Raw genomic sequence first — 10,544 nt, 5'->3', positions numbered from 1 at the left:
GTTAGCTTTCTGTGTTTTGTGCACGAGTTCCCGCCTCAGGCGACTGACTGTGTGGAGTTTGCACATTCTCCCCGTGTCTGCGTGGGTTTCCTCCGGGTGCTCCGGTTTCCTCCCACAGTCCAAAGATGTGCAGGTCAGGTGAATTGGCCATGCTAAATTGCCCGTAGTGTTAGGTAAGGGGTGGATGTAGGGGTATGGGTGGGTTGCGCTTTGGCGGGGCGGTGTGGACTTGTTGGGCCGAAGGGCCTGTTTCCACACTGTAAGTAATCTAATCTACCCCCAAAAACACTGTTGCAAATTTCTGCATTTTTCTCCGTTTAAGTATTCTTTTGTTCTCCCTTTCAAAATGAACAACTTCACATTTTCTCACATTATATTCCATTTGCCAACCTTTTGCCCAGACTTTTAACAATTAACATTTCTCTGTAAACTGTTTTCATTCCTTTTGCAACTTGCATTTCCACATATTTTTGTGTTGTCTGCCAATGTGACGACAGTACGTTCACATGCTCCAAGTCAATTAATGTATATTGTAAACAACTGCACTCACAATGCAGGTCCCTGTGCAGCTTCACCAGCCACAGGTCACCAATGTGAAAAACAGCCCCTTATCCCCACTCATTGTTTCCTGCTCATTGACTAATTCTTTATTCAGGTGGGTTTACTATCTGCAACATCATTGGCTCTTATGATTTAACTTTTTGTGAGGTACCTTGGTTGAACGCCTTGCGGAAGACCAAATACAACATATTTATTGGTTACCTTCAATCCATTTTGGTTGAGACTTCACCAAAATTTAATTAGTCAAGCCACTATTTCCCATTCCATTCTGGCTTTGCTGGATTAGACTTTGATTTTCCAAATGTTCGGGTTTATTTCCTTAATATTTAAAGTCATAGTCATATACACCACGGAAACAGATTCTTTAGTCCAATCTGTCCATACCGACCAGATATCTTAAATTAATCTAATCCCATTTGCCAGCATTTAGCCATATCTCTAAACACTTCCTGTTCATATATCCATCCAGATGCCTTTTAACTACTGTAATTGTACCAGCCTCCATCACTTCCTCTGGCAGCTCATTCTATGCATGCACCACCCTCTGCAAGGAAAAGTTGATGCTTTTAAATCTTTCCTTTCTCACCCTAAAGGGTGGTAATTAGCTGGGTTGGATTTGTCCTGTTTTTTGTGTACAGGACATACCTGGGCAAATTTTCCACATTCTCGGGTAGATACCAGTGTTGTAACTGTACTGGAAGAGATTGACTTGGGGAGCAGCAAGTTCTGGAGCACACATCTTCAATACTACTGCCAGAAGGCCGGAAGCCTTTGCAGTATCTGTGATGCTGGGGACCACCAGAGAAGGCTGAGATGGATATGACTGAAGATTGTTACGAATGCATCAGTCTTATCTTTTGCACTGATGTGCTGGGCTCCTCCATAATTAAGGATAGGGATATTTGTGGAACTGCCTCTTCCAGCGAGTTGTTTAATTGTCCACCACCATTCACAACTGGATGTGGAAGGACTGCAGAGCTGAGATCTGATCTGTTGGTTGTTGGATTGCTCAGATCTATCATTTACTCTTTATGCTGTTTGGCACCAGGTAGACACCTCACCTTCAGGTATGCCTGGTGCTGCTCCTGGCATGCCCTCCTGCACTCTCCATTGAACCAGGGTTGATCCCCTGGCTTGATGGTAATGGTTGAGTGGGGAATATGCTGGGCCATGAGATTGCAGATTGTGCTGGAGTACAATTCTGCTGCTGTTGACGACCCACAGCACTTATGGATGCCTAGTCTTGGGCTGCTGGATTTGTTCAAAGTCTGTCCCATTTAGCACAATGATAGTGCCACCCAACACGAGGGAGGTAGTTCTCAATGTGAAGGCGGGACTTCATCTACACAAGGACAGTCCGGTGGTCACGTTTACCTATACTGTCATAATCAGATGATTTTGCAGCTGGCAGATTAGTAAGGATGAGGTCAAGTATGTTTTTTCCTCTTGCAGGTTCCTTCACCACCACCTGCAGACCCAGTCTAGCAATTATATCCTTTTGGACCTGACCAGCTCGATCTGTAATACTATTGTCAAGCCACTCTTAGTGGTGGACATTGCAAACCCCCACCCAGAGAATATTGTGCACCCTTGCCACCCTCAGTGCTTCCTCCAAGTGTGGTTCAACATGGAGGAGTACTGACTCATCAGCTGAGCCAGTAAGACGTTTCCTTGCCCACCTTTAACCTGAGGCTTCATTGGGTCCGGAGACAATGTCAAGGACTCCCAGGGCAACTCCCTCCTGACTGTATCCCCCTGTGCTGTCACCTCTGCTAGGTCTGTCCTGCCAGTGGGACAGGACATATCCAGGGATGGTAATGATAGCGTCTGGGGTGTTATCCATAAGCTTTGAATCCGTAAGAATGACTATGTCAGGCTGTTGCTTGACTAGTCTGTGAGCAAATGGTGGGCTTAAGATAATAAAAATAGAAAGGACAGATTGGGACAATTTTTATTGGCGTGTAGGAGGTTGACGGGTGACCTTATTCAGGTTTATTAAATCATAAGTGTCATAGATAAAGTGAATAACAAGGGTCTTTTCCCTAAGGTGGGGCTTTCACAGTTGGGGGCTTATTTTTAAGGTGAAATTTAAAAGGCGCACGCGGGGCAATGTTTTTGCACAGAGAGTGGATGGTGTGTGGAGTGAACTGCCAGAGAAACTAGTGGATGCAGGAACAGTTACAATGTCTAAAAGATGTTTGGCTACGCTTCTGAATAGGAAAGGTTTGGAGGGATATGGGTCAAACACAGGAAGGTGGGGCTAGTTTAGTTTGGGAACATGATTGGCATGGGCTGGTTGGACCAAAGGGTCTGTTTCTGTGTTGTACGATTATGACCTTCTCTGCGGCTGTAATACTGAAGTCTGCACTCTGTTCTGCTAATGTGATGCACTTGGTATAGTATGATCTGCCTGTAGAGCATGCAAAACAGCACCTTTCACTGTATCGACATAGCAGAGGACCCAGGACTGATCCCTGCGGAACTCCACTTGTAACTGGGCTCCAGGCTCTATTAATTAGTGCTCTATTCTTTTCAAATGCGTCTATAATTTATTTATTTATTGCCTTTTCCTACAAAGTGGCTACTGTTTTGGGTCTGTACATTACTCCCACCAAAATGCTCTTTCCCTTTTCGTTTCTTACATCCCCCCCCAAATACACTCTCGATCATCCGAGCTGAGGTAATCTTTCATAATTGTTCTCATTTTATCTCTTATTAACAGCGCTGCCCCATCAACTTTTCCACCTCTTCTGTCTTTCAAAAAATCAAAATTATTGAATGTTAACTTCTTAGTTCTGATCACATACAACATAGAACGATACAGCACAGGAATGGGCCTTCGGCCATGATGTTGTGCCAAACTAAATGCTAAAAGAATTATATTTAAATTTCACTATCTGTTGCAGCAATATTTGATGCAGGTATATTTGATGTGTCTTTGGATGAAGAGTCTAGTGATAATACAATGAGGCTATTGCTTCTCTAGCACTCGTATACTTTGATATATATGTTTGAAATGGGAACAGAGAGAGACCATTATCCATCCTGACCACAACTTGTTCAATTTTTTCAACTGGTCAAGACACACTGCAGATGTTCACCAAAGATCCTTAGACAGCACCTTCCAAACCCTCGACTACTTCAATCTAGAAGGACACGGGCAGCAGATACATGGGAACACTACACCCTGTAAGTTTCCCTCCAAGCCATTCACCATTCTGACTTGGAAAGATATCGCTTTTCCTTCATTGTCGCTGGGTCAAAATCCTGGAATTCCCTGTCACAATCATCAATCTTCTTTACCACCTGCTGCATCTGCATGTTTACTTTCAGCAATCTGTGTCTCATTGCACCAATCCTTTCCCAATCAATAGTATATCCTGTGAAGAGCTGCTGTTGAAGCACTGAGCCCCTGTGGTACCCCACTAGTTACTGCCTGTCACTCAGAAAAAAGGTCTGTTTTTTCCAATTCTTTTTTCTCCTGTCTGCCAATAAATTCTCTATCCATGTCAGCACACTGCATCCCAATCCCATGCCCTTTAATTTTGCACGCTCACCACTTATATGAGACTTTATCTTTTGAAAGCCCAAATAAACCACATTCATTGGTCCCTTCATCCACTCTTCTAGTTGGATCGTCAAAACATTCCGGGAAAGTTTCAAGCACAACTTCCCTTTTGTAAATTCAAACTGACTCTGTCCAATCCTGTCACTTCTAATAGATTCCAACATTCCCCTGATATTAATGAAAGACCAACAGATCAGTCAATCCCTGTTCCCTCTCTCCCACCCTCATAAATGATGGGGTGACATTAATGCTTCCTTTGGATCTGTAGTAACCATTCAGGAATCTTTACTCATCATCTCCCAGAATTCTAATGTGTTTTCTAACTCTGTGGAAGCCATTTTCTTGGTCATGGCTTCCCTCCCAGTTAGGGAGTCATTTTGTTGAAGTGCCCCTCATCCAGCAGAACTATCGTGCTTGGCATGTAGCTGTGGAAATCGAGAGTGTGGTGTTTATGCCTGAAACGTCCATTCTCCTGCTCCTCGGATGCTGCCTGACCTGCTTTGCTTTTCCAGCACCACACTCTCGACTCTGATCTCCAGCATCTGCAATCCTCACTTTCTCCATGTAGCAGTGGGGGTGCTGTTTTGTAGCCTCCTGCACATAGCTAAATTCCTCTCTCACTAGGAGGTAATGGGTAAAGTGTAGCTTATCTGTTCAAGTTGCCTCAATTTGCCTGCTCAGTGTTTCCCAACTGTGAGCATTTTTTTTAGATTAGATTACTTACATGTGGAAATAGGCCCTTCGGCCCAACAAATCCACACTGACCCTCCGAAGAGCAACCCACCCAGACCCATTCCCCTACACTTACCCCTTCACCTAACACTACGGGCAATATAGCATGGCCAGTTCACCCAACCTGCACATCTTTGGACTGTGGGAGGAAACCAGAGTACCCAGAGGAAACCCACACAGACATGGGGAGAATGTGCAAACTCCACACAGAAGTTGCCCGAGGCAGGAATTGAACCTGGGTCTCTGGCGCAGTGAGGCAGCAGTGTGCCACATTTTTTGAGCACATAGCTTTGTTGCTCAAGTGTGCATAGCCCCATGAATTAATTTATGATGTATTGCCAAGGTGTGTGTCTCCTCTAATAAAGGACATCTGTCCTACATTTGTTTCAGATCTGCACTGACCCTCTGAAGAATATCCTATCCCCGTAACACCATCCTGTTGGGTCAATTTAGCATGGACAATCCACCTAACCCGCACATCTTTGGACTGTGTGAGGAAACCCATGCAGACACGGAGGATGTGCAAACTCCATACAGGCATCACCCGAGGGTGGAACTGAACCTGGGTTCCTGAGGGTGTAAGCAGCAGTGCTAGCCTCTGTGGCATTCCATCAATTCAGTCACCATTTATTCATTCCCCATTATAACATTTCCTGTTTCTGCACATGATAGATCTACATTCATCTTAGAAAATATTTTCCTGTTACCCAAAGACTCTTATGCAGTTTTTTTTAATATTGTCTCATTTAGATTTCCCCATTTATATTCAATTTTTGATTGATCAGTTTACTGGGCCTTCTTTGCTGAATTCAATAATTATCAGCTTTAATACTAAATCCAGCAATTTAATACGTATTCATTTAATCTGATATAATCCATAGCTTCCTTTGATAGCCACCTCCTCCTCTCCCCTTTATTTCTCTCCCCCTCGATCCTCTCCTCTCTCCCTCTGTTGGTCTGTCTCTTCTCTCCCCATTCCCATCTCCTCTCAGCTCTCCAGCCCCTTAAATGCTCTCCCCCATACCTTCCTCTCCCCTCCCTTCCTTCCTTTCTCTCTGTACTCTGCCTTCCCTCCCTACGTGGAATGGAAGGGGCAGGAAATTAAGGGGAACACACAGGCATGGAGGTTGGGAAGTGGGGTGACACACAGGCCAGGAACACCAGCCCCTTCCCCGTCTCCCATTCCCATTCCCCATCCCCGGCATTCTCCCCGTCTCCCCCTTCTTCACCCCGGTCTCCTCTTTGTTTTCTCCTTCCACCACTCCCTGTCCCTATCCCTGTCCCTCCTCTCTCTCCTCCTCTCCCTCTTGCCCCTTCTCTCCCCTGCACACTGCCTCCTCTCTCTCCCAGCACCCCCTTTCTGTTCCCCTTTCCCCACCTCTCTTCCATCTGCCCCTAATCTCTGTCCTTCTCTCCACACACCCTCTAGCCCTCTGCTCCCAAAGGCTAAGTCGAACGCAGAAAGACAGACAGGGAAGAGGAGATCAGAAAAAGACCCTCAGACACAGTTGAGCGAACACAGAAAGAGCAAGAGTAAGCAGCAGGAGAGATGAGACAGAGGGTGGATTGGAAATACAGAAATTGACAACACAAAATGGTAAAGAATAAGAAGCAGAATTACCCAATGATATCTGAACCGGATGATTCTTGATGTTGAAATGACCTTTTCATTGAGATGCATTTGGCTTTATATAAGCAGAAGGTATTTTAGTTTCTGTTTCTCCATGTCCAATCAGTAATACCAGTGTATGAATAGATTAGAACTGAGTTATATTCACAGAAATCATGTGATTAGTAAGAAGTCAATTGAATTACTTGGAATCCCTGCAGTGTGGAAACAGGCCATTTGGCCCAACCCTCTGAAGAGCAACACACCCAGACTCATTCTCCCACTATTCTCCATTTACCCCTGACTAATGGACCTATCCTACACCATCCGTGGACACGCAAGGCAAACAGGATTGTGGGAGGAAGCGGGAGCACCCGGAGGAAACCTACATAGACGTGGGGAGAATGTGCAAACACCACACAGACAGTTACCTGAGGCTGAAATTGAACCCAGTCTCTGGCGCTGTGAGGTAGTATTGCTAACCACTGAGCCACTGTGCTCCCCTTTCATTTCAGTGATATAATCTACATGCACAGGGTAGGGCTGAGTGTATGGCGTACACAGATCGGGACAGAACAGATTCATCCTGGAGTCTACAGTTGTCCTCATCACCATCAACCACACGGCCAAGTTCTGTGTTGCCTGCAAATGTCTGGGTTTAAGGCCAATTATTATTACATTCCACAGGAGTGAGTCCTGACGAAATCCACTAGAAATAGTCGTCCTGTTGCTAAAACAATCAATAACAACCCTTTGTGTTCTGCCATGAAACCAACTTGCCAACTTTATTTCCAGCTTGCTACATTCCCCTGGATCCCATGGGGGATTTTAAAGTGTTTTTTTTAAAATAGTCTGCCATGTGGGACATGATCAGAAACCTTGTTGAAATCCATAGAGAACACATCAACTGTATCAATACTCATCGTGACCTTGTCATACAGTTCAATTAAGTTAATTTAGTCAATATGAAACATCATCTTTGAACATATCCATGCTGCTTGATATTGATTTATTTCTTGCCTTTCTGATTGGTAGCTTTACATGATCTCTCCAATTAGATTCCAATAATTTGCTCCCTATGGAGGTTAGGCTGAGTTGTCTTGGGATTGTTTGTTCAATTTCTTACCATCTTACCTCCCCCCTACTCTTGCTGCCTTGCTCCCTTCTCTCCCCTGCACACTGCCTCCTCTCTCTCCCAGCACCCCCTTTCTGTTCCCCTTTTCCCCACCTCTCTTCCATCTGCCCCTAATCTGATCCATGCTGATCAGATATCCCAACCCAACCTAGTCCCACCTGCCAGCACCCGGCCCATATCCCTCCAAACCCTTCCTATTCATATGCCCATCCAAATGCCTCTTAAATGTTGCAATTGTACCAGCCTCCACCACATCTTCTGGCAGTTCATTCCATACACATATCACCCTCTGCATGAAAGAGTTATCCCTTAGGTCTCTTTTATATCTTTCCCCTCTCACCCTAAACCTATGCCCTCTAGTTCTGGACTTCCCGACCCCAGGGAAAAGACTTTGTCTATTTACCCTATCCATGCCCCTCATAATTTTGTAAACCTCTATAAGGTCACCCCTCGGCCTCCGACGCTCCAGGGAAAACAGCCCCAGCCTGTTCAGCCCTCTCCCTGTAGCTCAGATCCTCCAACCCTGACAACATCCTTGTAAATCTTTTCTGAACTCTTTCAAGTTTAACAACATCTTTCCAATAGGAAGGAGACCAGAATTGCACGCAATATTCCAACAGTGGCCTAACCAATGTCCTGTACAGCCGCAACATGACCTCCCAACTCCTGTACTCAATACTCTGACCAATAAAGGTTTGCATACCAAATGCCTTCTTCACTATCCTATCTACCTGCGACTCCACTTTCAAGGAGCTATGAACCTGCACTTCAAGGTCTCTTTCTTTAGCAACACTCCTCCCTAAGACCTTACCATTAAGTGTACAAGTCCTGCTAAGATTTGTTTTCCCAAAATGCAGCAGCTCGCATTTATCTGAATTTAAACTCCATCTGCCACTTCTCATTGGCCCATCTGGTCCAGATCCTGTTGTAATCTGAGGTAACCCTCTTCGCTGTCCTCTACACCTCCAATTTTGGTGTCATCTGCAAACTTACTAACTGTACCTCTTATGCTCGCATCCAAATCATTTATGTAAATGACAAAAAGTAGAGGACCCAGCACCAATCCTTGTGGCACTCCACTGGTCACAGGCCTCCAGTCTGAAAAACAAGACTCTACCACCACCCTCTGTCTTCTACCTTTGAGCCAGTTCTGTATCCAAATGGCTAGTTCCCCCTGTATTCCATGAGATCTAAACTTGCTAATCAGTCTCCCATGGAGAACCTTGTCGAATACCTTGCAGAAGTCCATATAGATCACATCTACTGCTCTGCCCTCATCAATCTTCTTTGTTACTTCTTCAAAAAAGTCAATCAAGTTTATGAGACATGACAACCTCGAATCAGTCCTCATCTTTCCAAGAGAGAGACCAAACATCAGAGAGAGAAAGGACAGAGGGATTCACTGAAAAACACAGAAAGTGATGGCATGAAAGGGTAAAGACGCAAAAATAAAGATCAGAGTTCACTGATGACCTGTGGACTGGATGATTCCTGATGTCGAAATGGTTCTTTACAATGAAGTGTGTGTGGGTTTATCTGAAAAGGAACACTTTCAGTTTCTGCCTGCTCCATGTCCAATCAGCAGTCCCAGTGTATAGGTAGATTAGAACTGAGGTCTCTTCACAGAAATCATGTGATTAGTAAGAAATCAATTGTTTCAGTGACATAATCGACATGTACAGGGTGGGGCTGGGTGTGTAGGGTACACAGGTCGGGGCAGAGTAGATTCAGTGTAATGGAAAATTATCCATTTCCTGTGAAATTTAAAGAGAATGCTTGTTTAAATCAATGCTGTGCTGAGCTTTGTAAACTATGCTTTGATGAAGGTTTGCAGTTATCTTATCTCTGTTTGAATTCTGTAAGCATTCAACTTGACAATGTGATAGTCGAACTCAGCGAAAGCTGAAGAAATGTTATGTCTCGGCCTAGGGATGAGGGGATAACAACTTGAGTTTCCCCAGTCTCTGCCTTTGAGAGTGTGATAAGGAACGCTATAAGGGAGGCATCTGTGTAATTTTTCAGGACCCATTGCATTGAGGCATCTGACTTAGTGTAATGAGTCAATCTTGCAAGATTTTTAATAAAGACCCTTGCTTTGCTCTTGCTAATTATTGAGTCAAGTCGATTTAATTTCCACGACAGTAAACCTGGGGGCTCAGTCCAGGACCCCGTGACTGGGTGAGATTCTGAAGATTCCCAGGAGGCACATGTGCCAGCGCCTTGAAGGTCTTTCACTTCATCCCGAGCGCTGAATTGGCCCTTTTGCGTGAGAGGACTGGGAATCTGTGGATCGCCCTAGCGCCGGGGTTTCGAATCAAACAAGGTCGGGGTAAGAGTCATGGGTTAACTAATCCTGCATAGAGACTCATTCTTAGAGAATAAATACTGCAGGAAAAGTGTTCAGTGAACTCTCGCTTGGTATTAGAGTAAAGCACCAGGGGAAGGGGCTTGCCGCCTCAAGAGTGTTTAGGAGACAGCAAGGTGAAGGCTGGTTTTAGACTTGGAACCACCACTGGCTGAGATGGACTCGCCCAAGGCGTACCAGGCACGTGGTTTCTTGGTTTACGAAAACCAAGGCATTGAGGCGGACACACCTAATGTGAAAGGGGACCTCCGGAGGTAAAAGAAAGTCCAAGGGAAAAGGTAACGGTACCACGAGAGCGAGAGAGAGAGAGAGCTGAACACTTTTCCAGTTACATTAAAAATAGGCTCCGGCAAGAGCAAATAAAGGGAGAGTCCACACAGGTCTTGGAATGGCCAACCAAAACTACAATACATGCTCAATAATTACGGCCCAGAGTCTGTGTAGCAGTTAGAATTGTGGATTAAGGAATGTGGTTTTATGGAGGGAGAAAGTTTTAGGAAAAACCGGCTGGAAATATTGAGGTCGAGGTTGGAGGAGAGAGAGAAGGAGAAAAGGAAGGGAAAAATAGAACCTG

The sequence above is a fragment of the Chiloscyllium punctatum genome, chromosome 1, assembly GCF_047496795.1.
Source record: "Chiloscyllium punctatum isolate Juve2018m chromosome 1, sChiPun1.3, whole genome shotgun sequence".
In the NCBI taxonomy this organism is placed as follows: Eukaryota; Metazoa; Chordata; class Chondrichthyes; order Orectolobiformes; family Hemiscylliidae; genus Chiloscyllium; species Chiloscyllium punctatum.
The sequence above is the reverse complement of the archived record's forward strand: the minus strand, read 5'-3'. Positions refer to the sequence as shown.